The following is a 26,625-nucleotide window of genomic DNA, read 5'->3' as shown; positions in this document are numbered from 1 at the left end:
TTTCATCTAATAAAATTAAAAGTTTCCTTTTACTCTTCATTATGATCCCGGCACTTGTGTAAAATGGGAATGTCCCCCAAGCAGATTAGTTCATTTCTTGACTAAAATCATTTCGTTGTCACTCTTGTTTTGGGTTAGAGACAAGGTCTTGCTGTGTAGACTAGGGATCGTGATCTTTCCGCCTCTGCTTCCAGAGTACTGCGATGACAGGCATGTCCCTCCACACTGAGCTCATAGCCAGCTTTGTGTGTGTGGCGGGGAGGGGTCCATATGAAGTCATATGTGTGTGTGTGCTCATGTGAGTATGTGTGCTTGTGCGTGTATTCCAGTAGATGGTGGAGGCAGAAGTCAAACTTGGATGTCTTCAGTCGTTCCCCACCTTATTTTTTGAGACAGCCTCTCCTACTAAAGCTGCAGTTCACCATTTAGCAAGACTGGCTGGCAAGCAAGCCCCAGCACATCCTCCTGTTTCTGCCTCTCCATCGCTGTAAGCTGGGATTGCCGGTGCTCATTGGCACTCCAACTTTTATGTTATGTTTGGGATCTAAACTCAGATCCTCACACTTGTACATCAAGCACTTTACCCATGACTTGTCACCCCCCGATCAGCTTTTGATCACTCTTGGTTTTAAGATATGCCTGGCCATCGCAGGAGATGGGTGATGCAGACCAATGTGGAATACTGTCTTCCAGTCAAAATGTGACGGTTGCCGTCTTAATCAAAGCAGTTGTCACTGCCTACCTAAGACCCTCACCTGAGATTCCAGCCACTTCTTTTAGGTAATTCAGATGGTCTTGGGTAGTCCTAGAGTATATAGGAGGTGGAAGGTTGGCTGTGCAGCTATTTTAGGGTTACTCTGTGCTCCTGTAAGTCCTGTAAGCTCACTGGGTCACTAAACTGGACTTGGGTGAGTGGTCTTCTGTCTGTTGTTAGTGCTTCATCTGGGGTGAAAAGAGGCTCGCTTGCTTCTCTCCCGGAAAAGTACCTGCAGCACAGACAATGCAGAGACGTAAGCAGCTCTCTAGGCAGCTGCTGCTTCTGCACATCCTTTCTGGGAAGACACGGAAGGCATGGCTCCTCAAGCACTGTGTGGCTTATGCCTGGGGAATGACCAGGGATTGAACCCCATGGGGTCGCCCTTCCGAAGGCCCAAGCTAGCCTTCGCATTATGCTTTGGGCTACAATGGTTTCTAAGTAAAGGCTTTCAAAGCTCTGTCATATCGGTTAAAAGGTACCCCCACATCCCCATCAATAAGAGAAGGAGGGATTGATTAAATTCACTAAGCCTGCCTGGTCTCTGTGAAATATCAGGTAAGTGATTTTTAAATCCCAAGTTCCTAGGCTTGAGGTTGTGACCTTAAAAGAAAGACACCTTGGCTTGGGAGGAGAGAAGAGGTCTATACAAATAACTGTTGTCCTTCAGGCCTGCAGCCTCAGGAAAGCCTCCTCGCCTCCAGACCCATATCCAGCTAGACTCTATGGCCCTGGATGCCCTCTTCAGAGTGCCTGTGTAACACAAAGCCTGTGAGGTTGAGTAAGCTGTGTTTCTGCCCTTAGGAGATTTAACATCTGTTGAACACGATAATCCAAGTTATCATTAGACCTGAGAACCAGTCAAGTGTTTTGCACATATTAAGAACTCATTTAATTCCAAATAATAATAATGCTAAGTAAGCACAGAGGCCAGGCTGTTTCTAAGTGCTTATGAATCCACTCTTCAGCTGTAGGTATTTTTATTAGCCCTAATTTTAAGAAGGGAGTGTGGAGACCATAGCCACAGATACATTAAATAACCTTGTAGAGGCCTGAGGCTTCGAGGCAGAGGAGCTGGGATTCCAAAGCTTGACATTTGGGCCTTCTCATTACTACAGTCAGAACTACCAGTAGCCTTGTGACACATAGATGGCAGGCCCTTGTGGGTGTGCTGTCAGCACTTGGCTTATAAGGCATTTTGAGATGGTACCAATGCCCAGTGCTGTGGTACGTGGCAAGAGAACAGTGGAAAGCCATCACTGGAGAACAAGGTGAAAAGTCTCATTGCTCATATAAATGGTGTGATTTAAGAATGGCAGTGCCAATGACATCAGGGCTGGGATCTGCTGATGGCATTGTTTACCTGGCATTGACTGAGTGCTTGGTCGGAACTGGGCACTGTTGGCCAACCACATTATCATTGTAACCTGCCGCGGACCCTACAGCAGCACAACAAACATGTAAGGTAGACATTACTGCCAAACGTGTTTGCTGCTGAGGGAAGGAGGGCACGCACTTACCGAGATGACAGGTCGAAAATTCCAACTTCACCCCCTGCATTTCACAGCCCAGACCCTTAGTCACCAAAAGTGAAGAGCTGAAGGGATTCAGAGGCCTGTCTATGGAGCAACAAGTTCCTAAGCTGGGCTCTGAGCAAGCAGGGAGCTGAAAGGAGGCTTCTAAATGGGCTAGATCTGTGCAAAAGCCCAGAGGCATACAGGTGTAGTAGGGGCTGACTAACATAGAGACCTCCATGTAAACTGTAAGGGCAAGAGAGGAGGGATGCTATGGCTAGAAGAGTGGAGTGAGTTACTGTGCTCTTGACTCTGTCAGGGGCCTGCTCAGCCCCCAGGGGCATCTTCCTGGAGTTCCAGAGTGCAGAGTCATCTGCCCTGGGTGGTTAGAAGCTCGGCACACGTCCCGACAGTTGGCTCTGGGAGGTTAGCCACCCTCTTAGCAGTGAGTCATGTCTGGCAGGGCCGAGGTGTCTGTGCACAGCCACATCAAAAACAGGCCCTCATAGCCCCATCGCTGCTCACAGCCATGTTGCTCTCAGAAATGCCTACTGTGGCATCAGCGCTCTGGTATCATCGGAGCTGCCAACCTGTTTTCTTTCCGAGACTGGCAGCCCCTGAAGGAGGGAAGTGTGAATTTTTATCTCCCATTTACCAGACTTGCATTATCGTGTGCTTACAGACGGAGTGTCAGCACATAGAATGTTAACCATCACCGGCCTGAAAGAGCCTTCCATTGTCTTACCTCTGCTGCTGGGGGATCTTGCTAGCGTTGCTGTAGTGCTTCTGTCAATGTAATATGACATGAAGCATTTCTCTATAATGACAGACATTGAATATGAGTGACAGGAACTCTGACCTCAAGGAATGGGTTCAATTACCAGAGATGGGAGGTTACCTGCGATAAAACCAAAGGGCCCAATTGTGCTTGGTTTTGACCTCTTGACTCCCCGATCCCAGGCAGCAAAGACAAATGGCTGATTAACCATCCCTAACCTTCTTTTTCAGTGATAAACTTGTTTGGATTCCCTGTCTGCAAATGTGTGTGTGTGTGTGTGTGTGTGTGTGTGTGTGTGTGTGTGTGTGTGTGTGTGTGTGTGTAGTCTTTCTTAAGGTAATACGATCAGAACAGAGGGGGCTGCTGCTTGGTCAGTCTCATCTCTTGCCAGCACAGGACTGAAAACTGTCACTGTCTTGGAAGGGATCTCAGACAGTGTCCGGAAATCAATACAACATAAGCGATTGCTCTCTTGACCCCACCTTTCTTCTGCCGTGGGTACCTTGCTCCAGTTCCCCTGTAGCCAACCTGACGCCAGTGTGAATGAGAGATCCTGCCGACAGAAGCCCTCCTTCTCTCCTCCCATCCTGCAGGCTCTTCTGCTCAGCACCCAGGGCGGCTTTGGGCTTGTTTCTAGTCCACTGCCCGTAGCCCCCAGATACAGTTATAGTGAGTGGCCCAATTAAACTGTCGCAGGCTGCCCTCACTTGACTGGCTCTGCAGTGCCGTTTAGCCAGCAGACATTCCTGACTGTTACAGCTAGTCGCAGCATGTCGCCAGCACTGGAGATAAAAATGAATGAAATTTGCTCCTCTGGCCTGACACTTGATCCCAGCTGTTGAACTAATGCTGTTGCACCTGAAGTTTTTCTTTATGGTAATTGCTGCCTGTTATTATTTCATATACTAAATTGGAGAAAATTGCAACAGGTATTAAATTCTTTGAGCTGATTCATGGGAGTTCTATTGTGCATTCTTCCAAGGTAGATTCCAGCCTGTGTGTGAGGCTGGGAAGATGGGTTTTGCTAGCCAGATGCACCAGCTTGGGTTTCGTTATTATCAGAGACATTGCAATTTTAGGTCTGGCTGGGCATTTATCAGCTTTACCTGGAATCTGTTCTAAAGTCCACTTTTGCTTCTAATTCACTCAGCATCTGCTGGGGCCTGCCCCAGGGAATTCAGTTCTCATGACCAACTTTGGTAGTGCTTTCCAAGACTGGTTGATGCATGCCACACCCTTGGTGATACCAGTAAAAGGCTCTTGCCCTGTGTGCTTTGGGGAGTGGGCAGAGTGAAGCAAGACATCCCATAAGAATCCTCAGCTGTAACAGGGAGGCTGGGGCACTCGGTAGTAAGTATTGTTCAGTAGGAACTCATCAGAAGTATGTTGAAGGTGTGATGCCTCCTACCCTCCCGAAGTGCCTGAGTCACTAGCCATTATTACATGTGCATTGTCCTCTGATCTCTATGAAGTTATCTTTGTAGAGGCAGAGAGGATGATTTTGGGCTTTCCATAGTAGTATATAAGCTGTAGGAGTTTAGTGGGGCCTCTGGGCCTCCATTCTTAAAGTAGGTAGCCTAAGAGACACTGTCCTTCACAATATCTCTGCATTTGCCCTACAGTCAGAGCTAATAGAGAAGGAACCAGAATGGGAATTCGGGTCTGGCTAATGGGGAAAGTATTCTGTTTGCCTTCAAGTCAGTGCTTTTGGACAGATGGTGACCCCAGCCATAATATTACTTTAATTTCTTCCTGAGGACAAGATATGGCAGGGTGCTGTCGATTGCAGGGACCTACTCATGTCTCTAGAATCCCAAGACTTTTCCCGTCTCCACTAGGAAGTCCTAGGCAGACTATAACCCTTAAAGTCTGATTTACTTAGCAGCAACCATGAGAAAGTTGAGTCTTTGAATGAGGTAAGGGAGATACAGGGACTGTATCTCCAGATGTGAATCCAGATGTGTCCTTGATATACCCTCATCTCATACCAAGAGCCAGTCTGTACCTGGGAAGCGAATAAGATTCCACACAACGTGTGTTCTGGTGCTTTCTCTCCTGGGATAGGCATTTCCACTTGGCACCCTCATGGTAGTGTTAGACCATCTGTGGTGGAGGACTTACACTGTACTTTGGAGTCCATGTAGTTTGTGGAGTCTCAAATATACAGAATCTAGAGAGGTCTGCACTGTGCCTCGTAGCTATGCACTTGGTTTAAATAAGCTGCTTTGAAAACTCAAATCTGCTGAAACTGAATTGCTGCAATTTACAAGGAATGAGAAAAGCATGAGAAATGTATATTTTCTTTCCCTGCAGAGAAAATGAAAGAAACATTAGTCTTTCATTTATATATGAGATGTGTAAAGTATCAAATATTGAATATGTTTTGAAATCCTAGTAGGCTTATTTTCTCACCTTCAAATCCAATAGGAGGAACTGGCATTTCCATTAAAAGTGAGACTAATCTTTGTTGTATTTCTCTGAAATTACCAAAGGTTACAACAGTTTGAGATATTTTGAAACTCGTTCCCAGGCAGACATTGTCTTGCTCCCAGAGGTCTTTCTGAAGCTTTCACTCTTGTCTTTTGCTGTGGAGGAATCCTAATGCATCATAACAACACAAGGGAAATATAACATGGGTATGCATGCTCTGCAAACCCAGAGCTAAGTTCCCTATTTCTGTCTGTCTCTCAGGCCAAGGTGGTCTGTTCTTCAAGTCCTGCCTAGACCTATTGTCCTATATATTTTAAGTTGTTCTTGGAGCCCAGATTATTTGACTTGTCCGGTGTTTATTGCTTAGGGAACATAGTAGAGCCCTTGCCATATAGCCCCGTGTAAGAACTTGTCTGGAAACTGATTATCTTAGCAGTATTCCTAGGCATGGTGACCACACCTTTCATCCCAGCACTCTAGAAGCAGGGTGGGTTGGAGGCCAGTCTGGTCTACCCAGCGAGAGCTATATAGTAGACTGTCTGTAAATAAATACATAAATAAATGATCAGAACTTAGAGGCTTGCTAAGAGGGGGCAATAGAAATTAATGACTTTTAAGCTCTCAATAAACAAAGTTAATGGAAAGCAAAAACTTCTTGGTTCTGGGAATTCAAACATCTATGTGTAGCGTGATATTTAAAGTAAAAAGATCCTGAAAACAGCAAATAATAGAGTGAGGAAAGAAAGTACACCAAGGAAAAAGACTTACAACCCCAAGTAGCTCTTGTTTCTCCTTTCTCCTATTGGTTGAAGGACTGTTGGTCTGGGTCAAGTGCCCTAACATTTGTGACATTTTGTCTCATTCACTCATTCATTGAGATAGAGAAATTGAAAGCCAAAGAATGATTCTCATTAACAGTTGTTTTAAAAAATGTGGATTCTGGGACTTGAGCGTGAGCATTGCTTTTAAAGCTACATCACTGGCTATGGATGGTTAGAACTTCGTGTCCCTGTTAAGTGAGTTGCTTTTACTTTGGGAAGTAGAATTTTCAGAGAAGAAATTAGTGTAGAATTGTCCCCGGGTGATGATGTTGGCTCCATTTCTGGGCTTTGGGTTCCTAATGTAAATGGGAAACCTGCTAGGGTATAAAGCAACATGTATTTCTGCACACGTGAATTGTAGACCAGTTTTCCAGAGGGTAGATTATTCAGAATTAGTTGAGCAGACTTGCTTCTTGTCGTGTGGATCATAGTAGGTCTCTGAACCTGGACACTTGTTAAAAGGCCAAAGAGGAAATAGTTTAGGCCTCTGGAGCTATACAGCCTGTCACAAGTGTTCTGTTGCAGTGGAAAAAAACAATCACAGACGATATGTAAATACATGTGTGGCTACGAAGGAAAAGCCTTACTTACAAAACAGGTGACAGGATTTCACCCTTGGCCGTAATTTAGCAAATACTTCCAACCCTACCCAGGCCAATGCCATAGGAAGGGTGATGCTGAGGGACCCAGGCCACAACAAAGCTTGTTCCACTTCCCTTCTCCTTATTACTTGTTTGTGTTCATTGCCAGAGAGAGAAGTACCCTCCCAGCACAATGTAAAACCTGATTCTGTGGCTTGGCATTTACAGGCTTGGGTTTTTCTTTTCTTTTTTTTTTTTTCCTTTTTTTTTCTTTTATAATCTCTTGCTTAAGCACACATTAACTATGTCCAGGTTCTTTCTGTTAAATATCTTGGTTGCCTTCCCAGACTTCAAATTGCGGTGAATTCATCCCCAAAGGATGATTTGTATCAATTCCCTAGATACAGTTTGAATGTGTTCTGCCTCTGTAATGGAAACAGGATTCCAAATCTTTATTATTTAAGTTCCATAGAAAATAATGACTCATTGGATTGGCCCTTACTCAGCACTGTTAAGGTATACCGACCCCTTTGTTTTCTATTCTTAAAGCTTTCTATCATCTCAAAGGACAAAATAGTATGAAAATTTCATTTAGAACTACAGATAAGACATTAGATTTGATCTTCCAGGTAAACTTGGATGCATTCAGGTTATATTATAATGAAGCTTCCCCCTTTCCTTCCTAAAAATGAAGTTCTGGGTGCTGGAATTATTTTCCTGACTTGTAGGTAACGGTAGGTGACTTGTAGGGTTCCTTGTTGCCCCGTTATTGCAGTAAGGACCCTCTTTTATAGAACACCAGGTAATGAGGCCTAGTGGCATCTACCTCTTCCACAGAGGGGATCTCTATAGAGTCTGGTGGCACCAGTGCTGGTCATAAACTGGGCAGCAGGTTTAGTAGTCAGCTTTTCCATTTAAACTTATTAAAGTCATCCTGAGGATCCTCACTGTGCCCACCCGAGGACAGCTGTGTCGAAGGGAAAGGGATGAGAGCAGAAATCACATCCTCAAGTCACAGCCTCTTGCTGCCTGCCCGTGCCCTATGGATCCCCACTCTCACCATCACTAAAGACACCGTGTTCTCTCGGTATAGCAGGACTGTGCCGGTGAAGTATTTATTTGCCTTCCTTCTGCCTCCTCTTTTTTCAGCGACAGCGTAGGACCGTGCTGAAGGCATGAATTTTTCAATTCCAAACAGAAGGATGCTAAGCAGTCTCACACTGTGCAGTACCTTTGAAGCTCAGGGAGGATGTGTTCCTAAGAACTTGGCCAGTTAGGTCAGTTTGATGTGGACTATCTGGCTCTGCCTTCTTCAGGACCTTCCGCTATTGTTACTAAAACATAGTCCCACCCATGTGTAAAGCAGGTTGCTTGGTACAGAACGCCAGGGCACTGTTCCCATTGTGTAGAGTAAGCGGCACCCCAGAAACACCGTTTCAGATCCTAAAGTCAGTAAGGAAAGCTCCACGCAGCTACATTTGTGACGTCTGGTTGGGAACTCAGGTTTGAAAGTGCCACTTTCTCAGACCGCAGCATTTTAGTGCCCAGCATTTTAGTGCCCAGGACAGAGCTTTCTCTGTTAGGGCTTTCTTGGGTACTTCTGTTGGTCTTGTTTTCAGTTATTCTGGAAATGACTGCTTTCCAAAGCTCCCAAAAGATTTGCCATTTGCCAGTATATAGAATTGGACCAAGCCAAAGATAGCTGCTAAATTTGGCAACCATCTTTGTTGTCTTATCCATGGGACACAATCACAAAAAGGAAGAGACTTAATTTTATGTAGATTATATGGGATATGAGTTAAGGCTGTAGCACTTTCTGCCATGTCAAATGAGCTAAAGCCTTCCCCAAAAGCCAGCCAGGAAAACATATGATACCATTTGCACTGGCAGAAAGTTTCATGCTGTTCTTCTGTAATTATAATGGCCTGATCCATGTGGGTGGTTACGTCTTAGTTAACAATCATTAATCTACGGAGCTTTAGTATCAGCAGCCCATCTTGAGCAGCAGTGTTGGGCTGGATGAGTGCGGCTGTGACTTCATCGTATAAGGACAGCTTTGTTAAAATTCTGCTGCCTGGTGCCTGAGGATTCTGGGAAGGGGTTTTTCTTTGCTTTTCTGCACTGTGTGGATGAATTGCCTCTCTCTTCCATCCCCCAGGTTACTGTTTGTGCTCTCCCTTGATCTCCTGCTTGTCCCTTTATTTCCCCACGTTGTGCAAGTTTCTTTCTGTGTGACCAGGAATCTGTTTAGCAGACCATATTGTGAGTGAAGGGCCAGCGTTTGTTGCCTGGTTTTGGCAACACTGGGCAGTCAGCTGGGATGTAATTAAGACTCTGAGAACAGGCTGTCTTCTCCACGGGAAGGGCGTGTTAGATGGTGCTGGGATTTGGGGCTGTCAGTTTGGCCAAGGCTGGAGACAGAAAGCGAGGGACAGAGATACTTCCTTTCATTTATAATCCCTTTATGTACAGTGTGTGCACTTGGCCAAGTTTACATATAACCTAGTAGCTGGAGTTTACAAGCCAGCTCAGTGAAATTAGCATATGTTACATGTATATTTTAGCAATATTTTAAAGCAAGTGCGTATTTCCAAAGTGAATTATGCATGGGTGAGAGCAGTAGTGTTGTGTTGCACTGGGTGTCAAATCCCACAACTTTTTGTCGAGACTGTGGATTTTACACTAAAAAGGCAGAAAGACTAAACGAAGTAAAACAGTTTTAATTTTTAACAGTTTGGTTCGGCTCAAGGAGCCAGACTATGGCAGATATAACTGACATTTGAATAATTGGATTAATTTAGAGAAGGGCAAAGCCAGTTTGGACTGTTGTGCTTATGTGCATGTTTTTTTTAATCTGCAGAAATGGAGTTGTGTGGGTTAAATATGCACTTTATATGATGCCAAGTTGAGCTTGAAGAACTGCTCCAAACTTTATGAAATTACTGCCTTGCTAATTTGGTTTAATACATTTATATGTGTGCATTCACACAGTATTCTATATTCTTCATACATTAAAAAGAAATTCAGTGTGTACTCTCTGTTCAATGCAACTCAACGTATGTGCATGCATACTGCATACTTAAGCATGTTATATGTGCATCTGGGAACTTAGTGAATCCAGTTTGAGGATGACACACACTTCATAGGCCATGGAAAAGAGGTGCAGGTAACACATCTCACCATGACATTGCTGAGCCTGCTCCTTCCCACATCTGCATGCTGCAAGAAAGCATCACAGTGCAGCACAAGAAATACCTGATTTGCTATCTGGGGTATCAGTAGCCAAATTCTATAGCTAGTTCTTCAGCTCTAAATTCCTTCAGGGTTATAGGACTTTTTAGCTCCTTGTATGAGAGCAATCATAGCAACCTAAAACCAAGTACAGTGCCATTATAATCCCCGCTCCGCAGATTCTGCTAATGAGATCTGCCATCTAAAAGCAGCAGACCAAGACTAGAACTTGATGGCAGCCCATCTCAAGTCATGGCTCCAGGCTGGCTCTCGGAGTCTTCCCCAGCAGGACATTAATAGACATTAACACTTAGGCAAGAAGTGTTGATGTATGGTTTATAACGTTAGCACCCAGTTAGGCAGGTATAACACACATGCTAGGAATCTTGTACCAACAAGATGTGTGTGTTGAGTCAGACTAATGAGAACCATAAAAGAGGCAATCCCATTGAGCTGGGGGCCAAACCCTGCCCTCTTACCCAGCAAATCTAGTAGTCAGATGCTGGCAGCGCCCCGGCTGGATGTTTTCAGTGTTAGCATGAGAGTGTCTGCAAGTTTTCTTCCACTGTGTCATCTTGGGTCATGAAGGCCAAAGCGTTGGTATTTCCCACTTGAACTCTGTTTTCTCTGGTGTCCTTTGGGCTGGGCAGAGAGGAAGCTTGCACAGTCCTCGCTTCCATGCTGTGAGGCACCAGGTATGACCCTCCTCTCCGATTCCCCTGGCTCCTCTCCAAGTGTTTTCAGAATGGTTCCAGGATCCTTTCAGGTTTACTTTGTAAGTGGGGCACTGAAGCCTTCCTGTCTCCTGACTGGTTCTTCCAAAGCCTTTTAAAATCATGTGTTTTTCTGGGGCAGCCTCAAGTGTCCCAGGGGAGAAGTTGCCATCTGTCCTTTATATTAGCAGAATCTTCTGTACTGTCTGCCTGATGTGCTTGTCCCAGAGATAGATGTTGTTAATTAAAGGACAGCATTTGTCCTTTATCTGAAATAAATCTCTCTTGCCGGAAGAACTGTTTTCTGAACCTCAGGAAGCAGGTAAGGGCATTCTACGCGGTGTCCTGGCTTTACCAAAGTCCTAGGTCCTGCTTCTGTCCCTACGCACTCACTGCATTGGACTTGTAGACTAGGAGTGTATTTTCTTTTTGGTTGTTCCTGTAAGTCTTTTTGCTTATATTCTATTAATCTATTAACTAAAATTATGGCCTTTTATAGGAGCTTATATAAACTAATGTAACACATACCAGTAACTGACTCGTGTGTGTGTGTGTGTGTGTGTGTGTGTGTTTTTGTGTGTTGGGGGAGCAGTGTTTGGTTCCCAGGCATTCTCCCCTACACTGTGTCTCTATACAGTAGCTCTGAGAGCACCTTTGTGCAGCCTCTGTTCATATTCTAGCTTCCACCCCTAAGCACAGAACAATACAAATGTCTGTCCCCAGCAAATAAGCAGGGCTCTGTCAGACTTGAGCTGGAATTCATAAAAGAAGAAAGCATCTTCCTTAACCTGCCTGATGTCTATCTCCAGAAACAAAGAAAACGATTGTGCGGAGAAGCAGCTAGGGAACGTGACTATGATCTCCATCCAAAAGTGTGTTCTCCTCTGCTCTCTTAGGCCTGGAGGTTGCCAGGGTCCAGCTTTGTAGAAATGAGAAGGCAGCATCAGTTGACTGAAGAATGAGGGATCAGGGTGGCCCAGCTGTCCTTATGTTGGTAGAAGGACCTTGGCCTTACCTGTGACATTGGATTGGCTCACCCTTGCTTTTCTGATGACTTGTAGTGGTTATACTGGCATTGCTGTGAGGCAACACCCAACCAGCAGAACCAACATCAGGGAGCAATGGGTTGCTTTTGTCTCCCAGCTTCAGAAGGCTTCAGTTCTTGCTAGGAAGACATGGCACTAGAGTGTTGAGGTGGTGGCTTAGTCACATGCCTTCATCCAGAAAGCAGAGGAAGCAAGCTGTGAAACCAGGGATACAAAGCCTTCAAAGATCCACCCCAGTGACCTACTTTTGCTAGCCAGGCCCCACCTCTTGAAGACACCCCAGCCTCCAGAGTAGCACCCCAAGCTCAGAACCTCAAAACATGAGTCTGTGGAAAACATTGCAGATTGAAACCATGACACAGTTAACACTTAAACTGAAGCTCAAATTTAATATTCAGTGAGTCACGTTTAAAGGCATACTCAATCTGTAAGTTGTGTTTGTTTATAACAAAGACTGAAAAGTGGGCCAGTGACCTAGAAGAATGAGCACAACAGTAGGAACTGTGTCAGCCACAGCAAGTGGCTGAGTCCTTCCCCTTCTGGGAGGCTGGCTGCCTGACTCCAGACGGTTGCTGCTGTGTGGGGTGTGGGCCCAGGTCTGCAGACCCTCACACTTTGCAGTAGATACAGTGGACATGAGCTAACTCCAGATGGTTGCTGCTGTGTGGGCTGTGGGCCCAGGTCTGCAGACCCTCACACTTTGCAGTAGATGCAGTAGACACGAGCTAACTCCAGACGGTTGCTGCTGTGTGGGGTGTGGGCCCAGGTCTGCAGACCCTCACACTTTGCAATAGATACAGTGGACACAAGTTGTCACTGTTGCCAGATGATCCTGTATTTTAAAAGGGCGCTGGTCAGGTGAAGCTCATGTGAAGTGGGGTGTCCACGCCAGGCTGCCACTTTGCATACACTGATAGATGCAGTGCAGTGACACTTTGCAAGCAAGGACATGCCAAGTCACAAAATGTAGAGGGACTTGGGAGAAGAAAAATTTTATAAAGGGAAGTTAATAACAAACAGTACGTTGGGCTTTCTCATGTTGGGCCTTTGATTACTGTGCTTTTATTTTATTGATTAGTTATTTTGAGATAGGGTCTCTTTATTATGTAGCTCTGGCCATCTTGGAACTTGCTATGTAGACCAGGCTGGCCTCAAACTCACTAAGGTTCGCTTGCCTCTGCCTACCAAGTACTGGGATTAAAGGTATGTGCCACCATGCCCCACCTGATTAGTGTGCAATTTTGAAAGTGCTGTAGGTGCCTGAGCTTTTCCACACACCTTTAGAGGCATGTTCTTTATGGGGTTTTTTATGGCTACAGGATGCTCCAGCCAGGGAATGAATCACAATGTGCAAAATCATTTCCTTATTGCTGGCACTGAAGCCCTCCTTGGTTTAACACCACTGTAAAGTAATGTTACAGATAGGTCTTTGCTCCTGGCCTGTTTTTTCTTAGTCTGGATTGGTTCCTTGGAACTGAAAGGGAGAATGACTAAGTGAAAAGGTATGAATGTTTTTCTAACTTTCTACATGTATCCTCAGGTTGTTTCCAACAGTGTTGCACCAATTTACACTGCAATTAGCCAAGATTGAGTGTAGAGTTTTTAAGGCAGCCTTGCTAGCATTTCTGTTTTAGAGATCTCTCCATTAGTAGGCAGAAATTGGATTTCACTGATGTACTAGAGGGCATTTCCATTTATCTCTTGACTATTTGTATTTCTTCTTAAAACATCTGTCTTTCCTATGGTGGAATTTTTGTTGAGGTTTTCTGGTATGTATGCATGTATGTGTGTATTTGTATGTTTGTTTATGTGCGCACGTGTGTGTTCCCATATGTTCTCTCTACTAACAACTAGTAAGTGATTTCGGAAGTCCTCCTGATGGGGCCTCTTCCAGAGTCCTCAGTCACATCGCTGCTGCTGCTGCAGCAACTGTTAGTTCTAACTACATTCAGTGGGAGTTGGGCCAGGAACCAACTTCCTGAAGAGGGGCTCTGTGTGTCTGCTAAGCCACAGCTCAGGGCTGAATATGTTTTCAGTGGAGCCAGCTGATACAATCACAGGACCTCTGCTGGTCTACGAATCTCACAAATTTGGATGGTGGTTATAAGTGCTTTTTCCTTTGGTAACAACTACTTTCCATGTCTTTTTTGTCTGTTGTCTCTTTGCTTCCCTCTATAACTCCTCCATGTGGCTCAGGTTGTAACTACAGATGATATATAACTGAAGTTTCCCGTAGCATGGCCTGATGAAAGGGGTATTGAGCCAGCAATGTGGAGTGACGGGGAGTTCTATTATTGGCTTTGCCCTTTGTTTAATAGCACAGTAACAACAACAACGAATATCTAGCCAGTGCTGCAACACCTTCTTCCTATGATCTCACTTGTGTTTGCTCTCGCTCTCTCTGTAAGACAATCTCACTGTGTAGCCCAGGTGGCCTTGAACCTACAATCCTGTTGCTTCAGCCTCCTGAGTGATGGGAGTACAGGTGTATGCTACCAAGCCTTCTTTCTCCATGTGGTCTCCAATCTGTGATCATCTATGAATAAACAAATACTGTTTCTCATTTAGAAGAGGAGAGGAAAGCCAAGAAAGATGGAGTTCTTGCTTCTCCAGTCTCCCTTCATCTCTCTGAACTGGAGTGGCTTTTCATCTCTGTAACTCTGTCTTCCTGTCTGCCAGATGAAATTGTTTCTCTTTACATTGCTGTGCCAGCACAGAACTCAAATGTGTTGGTCCGGTTGGGTTGACTAGGACATAAGAGAAATTGTAGTTACTAACTAGCTTAGCTCTTTAGCCCTCACTTCTTTATTCATAAAGTATCGAAGCTGAATCACACTCATTCATTGGCTTCTTTCGGCTATAAGCTCTCCTCATTGGCTACAAACTCTGCCCTCGAAGAAACAGCCTGTGGAGTTCCCAGAGGCTGCACATACTGCATGTGTAGCCAGCCCTGTGTTGGGCCAGCTGTCACCCCAGCCAGCTTTCTCGGGAAGTGTGCACTTGGGAAAGAGGAGGTTTCCTCATGCGTGTGCACAAGGAGCAGAGGGAAACACCCCTACCCCCAAGTAGAGCCCTTGTCTTGGCCACCTTCAAGCCAGGTGGAGCTGTTGCTATGACTCTGATTGTGTTGTGGTCCCTTAAACTTCTCATGAGAAGGGGAATGAGCTTTGTTTGTCTTCCTCATCGCGCTCTCAGATGGGAACTAAATTAAGGGCAGTGGTTAATGGAGACACTGAGTTAGCTCCTCACAGACCTGCAAAACTTCCTGCATTCATTCGGCTTAACCTGGAAAACTAAGGTTCTCCTTCTCTCCAGCACCTCGCCTGCTTTGCGAGGACCATCAGGCACAGACAGAAAGCAGGTGGCCTGGCACAGAGAACGCAGGCTATTTTTGCTGCTGGGCTCTTGCCATTTCAGAGTTCAGCAGTGGCAAGACTGCTCAGCAGGAGGCTGACCCCAGATGCCCTCCCTTCAGTGGCAGTGGAGGGTTGGCACCTTGGCTGCTGGGAATGAGCATGATCAAATCTAGGCCATACTTGCACTCCCAGAAGCATCTACCTAGACTTACTCCCACTTAATTGCTACTTCCGGACAGATTCATTTGGAGTGATGTAACAGTCTTAATTGGTCCCCACCCCGAATGCCTCTTTAAAGCCTCCAGCGGTGACATCCTGGCATCTGCTTTGGCAGCAGGTGCATATTCGTAGGCATCTTTCTTCGGTTAAGTAGTATCTTAGTTTTGAGCATCCTCAGAATAAAGCCTGTAGAGAAAGGGTGGAAATGTGGATGGTGCTTCTAGCTCCATCCCTCCCGAGGGTCAGTTTTACTGTTTGTGATGGAAAGGCTCTGACCAAGGCCAGGGCTTCAAATTCACATGCTGATGGCTTAGAGAAAATGAGGGAGAAGGGAACAGACTGGAGGAGCCCAGAGGAGTTCAGAATGAGTGGAATGCATCTCCTGATTGGGTGACATTTCAAATGAAACTTTTCAACTGAGGTCATTTACCTTATCTAGAGTAAATGCAAAGCAACTGGAGTGGGCCAGGCAGTAACTTGCAGAGCGTTATGAACTTATGTGAAGGGTGAGGATGAGTTCTTGGCACTGGCTCTCTCTAGAATGTCGGTGAGTGTTTCTCCATTGTCAAGAAAAGCCAGAACTTTAAATATGCATATAATTTACATATATAATATGCATATAGGATATGTAGACTTTTGGTATTATTTGGTCAGATAGAGCCCTGGTTTGCACTCCTGAGGCAGGGGCTTCTCCACCTGACACTGACGTTGTTTCTGCACCAGCTTTCTTTGAGACCTTAGCCAACAGAGTCTGGCTTCCTACACCTCAGCTGCTGTCACCTGTGGGATGCTGGGAAGCATGACTGATCTTGCAGGGATCTGCTAAGGAGCACGTGAGATAACTTGTAGGAAACCCCTCCAAACATGAATATGTATCAATGCAGGTCACTGTTGCCTCGAGAGCTATTAAAAGGGATTCTTTGAATTTCTTCTAACTTGGTAGTCTGCAAAATCAAGGCACTCTACTTTTTAAAGATGGCTTAAGAAAGCCATCAAGAATTCTTCATGATAGGGCCAGCTAGATGGCTCTTTGGAAAAAGACATTTTCTGCCATGCCTGACAACCTGAGGTCAATTCCCAGGACTCACATGGCGGAATGAGAGGGAATCCACTCCTGTAAGTTGTCCTTTGGACCACATGTTCATTGTGATGCACACAGGTGTACACAGATACACACACACACACACACACACACATACACACACACACACACACACACACACACAGACATGGTGGGAGGAGGGAGAGACAGTATGTGTAAATTTTTTTTTTTCAAGAATTCACTGTGGATCAATTTCTGGCCTGCACAGATTATACAGACTTCTCGTGATCTTTTGAGAAGGGGAAGAGAAGCATTTGATTTGTATGGCTTCTCATATAAATCACAGCTCCAGCGGCTGAAGTCCAAGGTGGCACTAGCATATAAGGAAATGAAGTTGGTGCTACATTAACATTTTCTTGTCATTTGGACTCACTGCCTGGCAGTCGGGATGTCCCAGCCTTGTCACTGACATTTTGTGAACAAGCAGCCTGTATTGGGTGGTGATAAATGGATTATCTTAAATGTCACTCTGCACTGTTTTAGAGTTGCAAGGAGAGTTTTGATATTGAGTTGTTGGTTAGGATATTCCATCCCAATCCTTCATGATGAAATAATCTCCTCAGGTTACATCCAGAAATGTCAAAGTTGCTTATTTCTTCAGTCACCCATAGTAGTGTCTCCATGACAAGTATGCAGAGAGGATTGTGTAGTAATGTCAAACTATTTATAGAAACGCTTCCCAGGAATCTATCCCCTTGAGTTGTTTGTGTATTTAAGGCAGAGATTTGTTTTTCTGTGTGTTTTCTGTTTCTAAATTGACTTCAGCTGAGCATGTTGCGCTTGAGTTTTACTATGGAACACATTTAACAATGGATCAAACCAGCATTCAGAAAGGAGACCTAAGGCCAGTGTAACCTTTTAAAAATACAACAATTGGCCTCCCCCCACTTCCCCTGTCATTCTTTTTGATATAGAATCTCACTAGGTAGCCCTAGTCAGCCTGGAACTCTTGACCTCCTGGCTCAGCCTCCCAAATGCTGTGAGTGTAAGCATGTGCCTCTCTACCTAGCAAAGTTTGCTTGACTTCTCAGTATTTTTCCTGAAACATCATAAAGGTGGTCTGTTTAAGACTTGCTACTTAAAGTAATATACAAAGCTTTGCCAAATGAAATTCTATTTATTTTATCCTAATTTCTACATTATTTCATCTTTAATATTTCTAAAATATGAAATTCTACATTTAATAAATGTATTGCTGTCTTACATGTGTTAGTCAGGGTTCTCTAGAGGAACAAAGCTTATAAAATGAATATAGATGTGTCTTAGTTAGGGTTTCTATTGCTGTAAAGAGAAATCATGACCACAGCAACTCTTATAAAGGAAAACATTTAATTGGGGCTGACTTATAGTTCAGAGGTTTAGTCCATTATCATCATGGTGGATGGCATGCAGGCAGACATGGTGCTGGAGAAAGAGCTGAGCGTTCTACATTTTGATCTGCAGCTGAACTCAGGAATCTGTGTTCCACACTGGGTGTAGCTTGAGCATAGGAGACCTCAAAGCACACACACACACACACACACACACACACACAACAGTGACACACTTCGGTCAGCAAGGCCATAACTACTCCAACAAAGCCACACCTCCTAATCATGCCACTCCCTATGGGGGCCAAACACACCACAATGTGTGTGTGTGTGTGTGTGTGTGTGTGTGTGTGTGTGTGTGTGTGTGTGTGTTTGTACACGTGCACACATACACATAAAGGGAATTATTACAATGGCTTACAGGCCTCGGCCCAGCTAGTCAGCAGTGACTTCCTACCAGTGGAAGGTCCAAGAATTCAGTAGTTGTTCATTTTACAGGCTGAATGTCTCAGCTGGTCTTCAGTGCACACCAGAATCATGAAGAGCAGGCTCTAATGCCAGTGAAGGAATGGACTTGCCAGTGAGAGCAAGCAGGCTAAGAGAGCAGCTTCCTTCTTCCTTACCTTTCTGTAGGCTGTCAGCAGAAGGCATGGCCCGGATTAAAGGTGGATCCTCCCACCTCAAAAGATCTGGATTAGAAGTGGGTCTTCCCACTTCAAATGATTTAATTAAGAAAAAATCCCTTACAGGTGTGCTCAGCCACTTGGGTTTTCATTAATTCCAGATGTAGTCAAGTTGACAACCAAGAACAGCCATTACAACACAGAATTTAATCATTTGTAATTTGTATGAACATTTAGTCCTGTGCATTATATGGAAATACATATGAGTAGATTTTGAAAGCATGACTGAAATTTTAATTGTTGTATTCTATGTATTAGCTTTCTTCCCCAAAGATAAGATCATCCCAGGTGTATATATGAAAATACTGTTTGTTTATACACAGTGACTCTGACCTCATCTTCCTGACGTTATAGTCCTTTAAAAAGACATGGCTGAGATGTGGTATAGTAGAGGAGTGCTTGCCTGGTATGTGTAGTGTGTTGCCTAGGTTCAATCCTTAGTGTTAAAAAAAGATATTTTTAAGACATCAAAGCAATATGAATAATATTAAATTGGGCCATATAAGTTGGAGCCCAGATTGTCACCATGAGAACCAGGCAGCCTCCTCCAGTCTTCATTCTCTGCTCTGAACTGCGTGACCACAAAGCTTGGACTCCTGCTCTGCTGGGCCAAACATGTTGATTTCCATCGAGCAGCTTGCTGTGTCTTCTTCTCGGTGTCACTCATGTGTTTGCATATGTCTCTTTGTGGACAGATGGGAAATAGGTGGCCTTTTCTTTCCTGTGCAACATTTACTTTTCATAGCTTTCTTTCTTCATCCGTTCTTTCTTTTGCTTCTTCCTCTTCTTTCTAAAACATATATTTCTGCTTGCTATCCTTCATATAAGAGGCTAATATCTAGAGTGTATAAAGAGCTATAAAAATTAAACACTAAAAGTACAAAACTGTCAAATCAGTGGGCTAATGAAATGGGCAGACAGTTCTCCCAAGGAGAAACCCAAACACCCTTTACTAAATGAAGGCCTTCCTACGCTCTTTGATGTGTATTGTATTTAATTTCATTACTTAGGAAGAGGGAGCTGCTGAATGATACTGGTGAACCATCCTTGCACTCCTAGATAAAATTTAATTGATCCTTCACTAATAGAAACAGGGGCTTTTTAGAGGTGTTTGCTGGTGCTCCCTAACCCTGGTTAACAGTTCTTGGCAGAACTCATCCATTCCTACCTTTACAGTGACATTGACCCTTTTAAAGTTTGTCCAGGGTTCGCCTGGCTTTGTCATTTAAGGATCAAGGCTTTTGTTTGCAAGTTCTCCCCATCTTTGAAGTTAATTTCTATTTATATTTTCCAGGGCCAAGTTGTGTGTTTGCTCTTTCAGTTATTTTACCCATCTCCCCACTTTTCTAATGAGAGAGAGGAGATAGAGTTCACGGAAGTGTTGGGCTGCACCTTTCTGCAACCTGGAATTAACCGTCTTTCAATTGGAAACTAGTTTCCTTCTTCATACTTTGTGCATCCTTCAGTCAGTCCCGATTTATATCAAGTGCTCCCCCTAGAAGTAGGGATGAATTTATAGTGAGGAGCACGGGTTCTGGAGAAGATAGTGTTGTGTCATTTCAGGCAGGCACATCAGCAGCCCGTCACAGACAGCAGTGATCGCAGCATAGCACAGCCTCGGCTACCAACCCATGGCAGGTGCTGGCATCACAGGGATAGCAGAGACCAAAAGCCAGGAGCCCAGGACCCTTACTGACACTATCTCGATCAGCCATTTGAAAGGTAATTCCTAGTTTCAACAACAATGATATGTGTGTTGTGTTATGGGGTGTGTGTGTGTGTGTGTGTGTGTGTGTGTGTGTGTGTGTGTGTCATCCATGTGAAGGCCAGAGGACAGCTTCAGGAATCAATTCTTTCCTCTCACCATGTGTGTTCCGCTGGCAGCAAGTGCCTTCACCACTGAGCCATCTCTCCAAATTCAATTATAGTTTTGAACTTTTGGTTATATCTGCTCTTCAGCTATTCCTTTTTCAGTGCTCAGCACTTCCCTCCATTTCTAAAGTTAATAAATGCTCATTATAAAATTTGAAACTCATAGCAAAGCACGAAAAAAAAATAAAAGGTACTCATAATCCTACCACCAGACTGTTAGCATTAGCACATGCTGAGAAGTAGTTCTATATTTTGAGTTTTTGTATTCCATTTCACAGAACATTATTTCACCCCTTCCCCATTTACTATGCATTTTTCAAAGATAATTCCCCCTAAGGTATACATAGAAGCCTTTCTGCTTCCTAAGAGCCTAATTTCCAAACGTTGATCCTTGGATCTCACTTCTTCCCTATTATTAGAAAGCATTATGTAGGGGGCCCTGGAATTAATCTCAACCTTATTTGTGGATGAAGGTTGAGGATTAAACCTGTGTGTTGGGAACTATACCCTAATAAAAGGGCACGGTGTACCTCAGATGTGTCTCTTTTGTTTACCCAAATCTGCCATTAGGATGGAAGGCATTGGCAAGACAGGATCTTGCTGTGTAGCTTGAGTCAACCTCCTCTCTATCTTAGGAAACTTGAGAATTTGATGCTGTGGTTACATGGAATTTAGATTTTTTCTTTCTTGCAATGTAGATCCCGAGTTATTTTTTTCTCCTTTGTCCGTGTGGTACAGTGATCGAAGAGATGGGCCCTACTCTAATGCTGCCCCCTCTACAGTGTCCCTTGGAGGTCACTTCTTCAGGTTCAGAGACTTTTGTCACCCACACCATGGCTAGTAGCCGCTATTACAAAATCTCCCTGCAAGGACTTGTTTGCCCACGCTGAAACCAATTCATTTCTTCAAGTGACAGGAAGCTAAGCCCAAGAAACTTAGTTTCCTAACTGGGCTGTGCATTGCTGAAACTTTGTCACCTTTCACCTGAATCTCTGCTGTGTTTTGCAAATGAGGAGCTGGTGAGGAACATATGCAGCTAGGAGCTGGCAAAGTTTTAAGTGGGTAAAGCTTGCAGTGTTAAGATCATAGCCCCAAATTACTTAAGGGCTTCTGCTGACATGGAAAGAAAACTCTTTGCTGCTGAGAGATTGGATATTCAGATAGATTTTTTTATGAAGGAAATAAATATTTCAGCATGCAAACACTACCCAAGCGGGTAGTGATGCTTCAAAACAGGGTCAGAGGTCAGGTTTTTTTTCTGTTTGTTTTTTGAGATGGCTCCAAGTTGAAAGGTATTGCACATTACTACCTGCCCTGGGCCTCACGTGGTAAAGTAATTACTGCAGCTGGTGCAAAATATGCACATTCATTTTGATTTCCAAAGATCCTGAGATTTCCTCCTGCATTTTTTTGTGGTCCTCATTATAAAAATGTACAACATGTAGAATGATGATTTTCCTCCATCCTAAGTGTAGAAGAGTCACGCTTCTGTCTGGCAGCTCAAGTTCTTTTATTTATTTATTTATTTTAGCAAACTTAATTTTAGAATAATAAAAAGAATGAATAAGGCTAGGGTCTGATTTGTTTGTTTTCTTCAGAGACTAAGACATTCCATGGTCATAGTTTGCCTTTAAAGCATGCAACAGATCCCCAAGGGACTGATAATCGAGAAGAAATGATGCCCTGGTGGTCAGCTGGTGAGGGCAAAGGGCACCCGGGCCCAGGCAGCTCCAGGTAGGAAGGATGTGGGCCTTGCAATGTTGGACTCGCTGCTTCTGCAGTGTTTTCTCTTTACTTTCGAGTAGGAAGAGTAATTAATTAGTGAACATATACACAACTCCTACCGGAACCAGCAGGTGCTGGCAGTGGCTCTAGAGGGCCAGGTGGTGGGCAGACAAGGACTAGAACTACGGTGTGCCCCCGAGTCTGAATGGTGGGACTCTGCTCCTGCCAGCTGTCAGCGTAGTAGGCTGGGCCCAGTGTTGTGAACTGCTCAGACTCTTTTTACATGAGAAGCCAGGCAGGAATCCAGATTTATGTATGAAATGTGCTTATACGAACATTCTGGCAACTAACACGTAACACTGTCTGAGAACACGTTGGAGGGCTGGCTTTGGCTGACACACCACAAGTTAGACTTCCGCTCTCAAAATGTGCCACAGGCCCTACCTACCCTCCCATTCTCCGGGGGACATGTCCTGTGGTGGGAGAAAAGTGGTACAGAATGCAGCGTCCTCCTGATATTGAGGGTGCTTTGTCACATTTATATGTCATTTGTCCTCGATGGCGTAGACCTTTTGTGAAGACTGACACTGAAAGGGGTGAAGTTCTAGACAGCCTGTCGGGTAGATCCTTCTCTCTTCATTTTCCTTCCCAACGTCTGAACTATCACAAAGTGCACAAATGATTACACACACACACACACACACACACACACACACACACGCACGCACGCACGCACGCACATATACCCCACTTGTACACACACATGCACGTGCACAGACACACCTTATCCCCTCCCCCCAGCCCGTCAGCCTTTGGGATATGGTTGCTTAAAGCATGTTCTGTTCTACCTGGACTGGACGCTGTTCCCATTTCTCCTCAGCCTCCTGAGTTTCAGAAGAGAGTGTGTGTTTTGGGCTTCAACAGAAGTTATCTCTCTAACGTGTAGTTTTGAGTAGTAGCTGCTATTCTAGTGGCCGGGTTGACCAGAAAAGGCCTTCCCTTCTTCAGTGACACTGTAGTGTGATTACTGCTTACTCTTTGGACTTCCTCTGGTCGTCTTGTTACTTTCCACCTAACATCTGAGTTTCTTGGGCAGAGGGTAAAGATGGCAGTAGAAAATTCAGTGTGTCTTCAGCCTCCATTGAGATCCTTCCAAATAGGTGAAATCTAGTTTAAAACCTGCCATTAACTGCTGGCCTCTGGCAAGAAGGGTAGAAGGTTGCCTGTTTTTTGCAGTGTGTCTGGAAAGATGAGAGAGGAGAGGGAGAAGGGTAGCAATTAGGGAATGACATTTATGATCCATTTATAAAATACAAATGAAATAATTGGTTTCAAAATCACGACAAGCCTCCACTTGTCCTTTACAACCTTGTTCTCAAGACATTGTGAAACTTTATGAACATTCTTAAATGTTAAAGTGAATAGCAGAAGGACCAAGAGACCAAGCAAAGCCCCTGGATGAAGGACTGGCCATAGGATGGAAGGTTCTTGAATTGTAGTTCCCGTTGTCTTCACAGACATAGCCCATTTCTCTGGTGGATGCAGAGCAGGGATTCTCCACAGTGTTGGAGTCGGATAACCAAATGTGAAAAAGAAAACTAAGTAAATCTCACCCCTGAAGCTTTTAGTGCACCGGGGTCCACTGGGGGCTCTGCTAAGATTGAAGTACCATGTTCCTAAAAGCAGGGTGGTGACATGCATAGTGGCAGCCATACTGGCCTCCTCCGTATGATAAAACAAATAGCATTTGAGATGCACCATCCAGCCGGTGCAAGGTTGACACCAAACGCCAGCTGCCTGCCTCTCAAGACTGTTAGACATTTGATGAATAAAATGAAGCTGTTTATATTCTTTTTTATTTTATTCTGTTTGACCTGTGCAGTGCTTGAGATGGAGCTCAGAGCCTCACATACACCAGGCGAGCACTCTGCCACTGAGCTACATCCACAGCCTATGTTTATGGTTTGAACGTTGTGTGTGTGTGTGTGTGTGTGTGTGTGTGTGTGTGTGTGTGTGTGTCCTTAAATATGATGCTAAATTTAGAATCTGCCCAGGTCTTTGATAAGCAGTCTTGGCTCAGTCTCAGCAGAGGTGGTCCCTTTAGTTTTGAAAAGTCTAAAACATTTCAGGCCCACAAAACAAACAAACCAAAAAACACCTAGGTTTAGATCCTTTATTTCTTTATGCTCCTGACTGAACTTCAGGAAAACTGGCCAGTCTGGTTTTGAGAAGAAAGCTGGGTGGGAGTACTTCCAGCACGCATTCCTGCTTGGCGGCCTGTACGTTTGCTGACGAACAATCCAGATTCTGAGATAAGCTTGTGCTGCGTTCATACTCCAGTGTTCTTAGTCTGCTTACAACAAAACCACTATCACCAGATACCAGAAATCCACTTTAGTTAAAAATGTATTGAAATAGAAAAGACAAGGCTAGAACCAGGCTTCCCTCTCCCCAGCAGGGTCAGGTGGAAGAGGTTCAAGTTGTCTAGAACTCACTGTTGAGGCTGGTGATATGTTGTCCCCTGCTCCTTGGTGAGGACTAGCCTTGTGTTCAGTGGGCACCGGGTTGAGTATCATCCCAAATGCCCTGGATATCGGACGAGCCTTCGTGTGGCGGGCAGGAAGGGCCCGGTCATGAACATGCAATCACGAATACTGCGTTGTCTCCTGCTAGAAATACAAAAAGGAGACTCTGATCTCAAAGTTGGGAGCTGATTTCTGATCCCAGCCTTACTGGATCTGCTTTAAACTACAATCAAGCTGATTGTATTGCCTGGAATTCTAATTTCCAATTTAGGGGTTTGCTATATAATCTCTGGTAGACTGTGTCTAATCGTCATGAAACACAGTCTTCTATAAATGCTACAGATTTTCTTCCCTGTGTCTAGGCTAAACCAAACTCTGCCATTAGGTTTAGCTGTAGAGACCGTGGATTCCTGAGTAAATGAAGATTGTGTTTTTGTGTCACTCTGTCTTTTTGAAAGACCAACTCAAATTCTGTCTCCTGTAGCTTTGATCCTTTTCATGTAATTCTAAGTACACTTGTCATTATAGTAACTGTTGTTTGTATGTTATTTTAGCTTTTTACTTAAGTAGCTATTTAGCAATTTAAATGAAAACGTAATTAGGTTACATCTGTTTTACATGCATGTAATACCACACAGATGTACACTTCTATTAAAGCCATATTTTCTTTCTGGCAAGAAAAGGCAAAAATAGAATCATGTCAATCATTAGAATGTGTCTTGGTCTTAAAGGTAGTGTAGGCCGCGCACGGCACTGTTGGTTGTGGAGTGGTGAGAGCCGTTCAGCTCTGTGGTTTGAAGAGTGAAAACATTAAGAACGGAACAAGCAGACGCACTCCAGTTTAACCAGCTGCAGTGTTTGAAACGATGCTAGAGTCCTCCCAGCCCGTGGTCCGGGAGCATGGGAAATGCCCATCTCCACATCACAAACTGGCTCCACAAGTCCACATACTGTGTGAAGTGTCGAGGACAGCCAAGGTTCTAGCTGGGCTCTGTTTTCAACTGACTTCAGTAAGCCACTGTGCCCATCTCCGTTATCCAGACAAAAAGCAAAACACACCCGGGGCACTAACAAGCATCCAGGTACTTTGAAGGGTATGAAGCATAATTGCCAGAGAGGTCCATTAGTATACAAGCTGAAATCAGCATGAACAATGAGCCCCTCAGACACTCCAAATTCCTGTATGTACAGTGGGAATTGAACTGAGAAAATTAATTTTCCTGTTTAGGGAACTATCACCTCCTTTACAGTCTGTTAATAGGATTTATAAAACATCATGTCAGACAGCCATTTATCTTGTTTGCTAGCTCGACACATTTGGACTGTCTGGAACCAGGTAACACTTTAAGAGTTGCCCGTTTGTTCCATGTATGTTCGACTTTTCACTGCAGCCTTTTAAAACTGTGGCCTTTATAACATCAATAAAATATTTTCATATAATCCCCCTGTAAATATGGCTAAACTTTTAGTGTCCTTCTACTTGGTGACCTGTTAAATAACTTAATGTACTTTCAAATTGCCTGCTTGGTGCCAAGACAACAGGAAGCTAGGAGGAGCCAGCTTTATAACATAGCCCTTTTATTCACAGGCCTCCAGCTGAGCTCTAAAGGAGACATTCTAGCAGGGTTTGCAGGTCCAGCTTCCCACTGTTCCTTCCTGATTTTGAACAAGTATGGATGATACGTCCCTTTCATATTAGCTTAGGATACTCCCTCTTCCCTATAACTGTCATTCCCAGGTCAGCAAACCATGTTTACAAGTCCTACATGCCACAGAAATAAAAAGAGAATGTGGTGTTCATGGTACCTGCAGTTCAGCTGGGGAGGGAGTGAATGGAGGATTACAGGTAAATAGAATGCCAAGAAGAGTGACGTGGGAGCTAAAGAGAGGTGCTGTCAGTGTGCACTGGGGTCACAGGGGAGAGAGGGAAGTTGGAGGGTATCATTTGACCTTGGCATTAGAGAA

At 44.3% G+C, this 26,625-nt stretch overlaps 1 protein-coding gene across 1 annotated transcript in view; it reads left to right on the top strand.

The window, feature by feature from the left end:
* Fto (FTO alpha-ketoglutarate dependent dioxygenase) overlaps positions 1-26,625 on the top strand; it is a 366,039-nt gene that overhangs the window by 236,738 nt on the left and 102,676 nt on the right. The gene's annotated exons all lie outside the window — the stretch shown is intronic.

Source organism: Peromyscus californicus, unplaced genomic scaffold (genome assembly GCF_007827085.1).
Source record: "Peromyscus californicus insignis strain IS unplaced genomic scaffold, ASM782708v3 Scaffold_8__1_contigs__length_139910024, whole genome shotgun sequence".
Taxonomy (NCBI): domain Eukaryota; kingdom Metazoa; phylum Chordata; class Mammalia; order Rodentia; family Cricetidae; genus Peromyscus; species Peromyscus californicus.
The sequence above is the reverse complement of the archived record's forward strand: the minus strand, read 5'-3'. Positions and strand labels throughout refer to the sequence as shown.